The 1,943-nt window shown below is 34.6% G+C and overlaps 1 long non-coding RNA gene across 1 annotated transcript in view; it reads right to left on the reverse strand.

Annotated features, from left to right (window-relative positions):
* The window catches only part of LOC111829643, a 7,373-nt gene extending 5,437 nt beyond the window's left edge, over positions 1-1,936 (reverse strand). Inside the window, exons 1-2 of the long non-coding RNA XR_002833022.1 lie at positions 1,808-1,936; positions 1,199-1,264 (exon numbers count right to left, since the gene is read on the reverse strand). This is a non-coding gene — a long non-coding RNA (uncharacterized LOC111829643). The remainder of the gene's footprint in view (positions 1-1,198; positions 1,265-1,807) is intronic.
* Between the last annotated feature and the right edge of the window lie 7 nt (positions 1,937-1,943).

Consider the following 1,943-nt stretch of genomic DNA (forward strand, 5'->3'; position numbering starts at 1 on the left):
CCAACAAATGACGATGTCAACACAATCAATGAGTACATGCTGGAACATTTAGAAAGTAAGGAAACTAATACACGGCAGTTATTCTTTATTTTTCTCCAAATATAGAATTTATTAAAACCTTTACTTAACACATTGATTGTTTGTAATGGTAGGTGAAGAAAGGATTTATCTAAGTGCAGATAGTATAGATCCGACAGATTCAGATTCATTAACGAATCCTGTAATCACTCCAGATTTTTTGAACTCTATCAAACTGTCCGGGATGCCACACCACGCATTGCGATTGAAGATTGGAGCACCGGTGATGTTGCTAAGGAATATAGACCCTAAAGGTGGGCTATGCAACGGAACAAGGCTACAGATTACTCAGCTAGCTACTCATATAGTTCAAGCTAGAGTAATAACCGGCGAAAGAAGTGGTGAGATTGTTTTGATTCCAAACATAAACCTAACACCTTCAGATACAAAGCTGCCGTTTAAGATGCGTAGAAGACAGTTTCCCCTATCTCTTGCATTTGCTATGACCATCAACAAGAGTCAGGGACAATCTCTAGAACATGTAGGTCTCTACTTGCGTAAACCCGTTTTCTCTCATGGCCAGCTATATGTTGCGTTATCTCGGGTTACATCGAAGAAAGGATTGAAAATAATAATTCTAGACAAAGAGGGGAAAATTCAGAAACAAACAACAAACGTTGTTTTCAAGGAAGTTTTCCAAAATATAATCTGATTAACATCGAGTCAGATAATGTGGGAGCATCAAAGCACAAGGTAATATTAAGTTCTCTATAGTTTTATGTACACTACTTGCTTAATAGAGTAAAACAGACGCATATTAAACCCCACATTTGCTAAAAGTATTCTAACTATTTCCCAGGTTCGGCTATCACATTCATAGGATACATGTGGATGTAACTGATGAAGCATGAAGATCAATAGCAAATGAACAATTCAATGGTAACACTTCCAGCAATAAGTTTTAAGTTTTGTGGAGTGGGACAAACACGATTGTGTGAACTTTCTTTAAGTTTATGTTACTTTTCTTTTAAGGATGTTCTTATACATTGTTAATGACCTATTCAGAGATTGATTTCTATGTGATACTGTTCTTAAATCAGATTAAGATCTCACCAAAAAAACTATTTCAATTGAAAAGGAAAACAACTGAAACTTAGATGGATGTTTTATAGAATCTAACCTTCAATATGGGCCTGCAAACACTAACACCATCATCCATTGAACTGAGCATTTTGTTTTGCAGCAACTGCAATACAACATAGAACCAAACCAGTTAAACAATGATTCAAATAGCTCTTAAGCTACTTTCATAGAATCAACAACCTCATAATCATAGCGATAGAAACTATCCCCAGTACTGTATTTATGTAATCGAGATACATAAGTGAAATTAAAATCCATCAGATACTAAAGCTTACTCTATTGTAATATGAACGCATAAGAAATAAAACATTCAATAATCCATTTAAAGCAGATGCAACGGTGAACAAATCTTATAAAACTTGGAGCAACAAAAAGTCACAATATCTAGATATGGTAATTTTCAAGATCTATATAATCAATTTGTTGACAAACACTTGACTCATTCCGTAAACCTGACACACTAATTTGGATGAAGTAACCAATTACGTATGTTGTCGTCAAGAAAATAAAACCATCTCGGTTCAGGAAAAACGAGGACTAGAAAAAATAAGCCCGCAGACACATACAATTGCTCCAAATATTATATTTCAAATCTGATCTCAAAGATTACATATCCAAATTTAAGAGTAGTTGGAAAATGTTTTACCTCAATATATTTGCTTGATTGTGTGGATCGAAATCGTCGTACGAGAAATTATACCCAATCAGCTGCTTCAAACGGTAGATAAAACTTCAAGAATCTAGATTCAAATCGATCTTCAAACTGGCCAATAAAGGAACTA

The sequence above is a fragment of the Capsella rubella genome, unplaced genomic scaffold (genome assembly GCF_000375325.1).
Source record: "Capsella rubella cultivar Monte Gargano unplaced genomic scaffold, Caprub1_0 scaffold_8, whole genome shotgun sequence".
NCBI classification, from domain to species: Eukaryota; Viridiplantae; Streptophyta; class Magnoliopsida; order Brassicales; family Brassicaceae; genus Capsella; species Capsella rubella.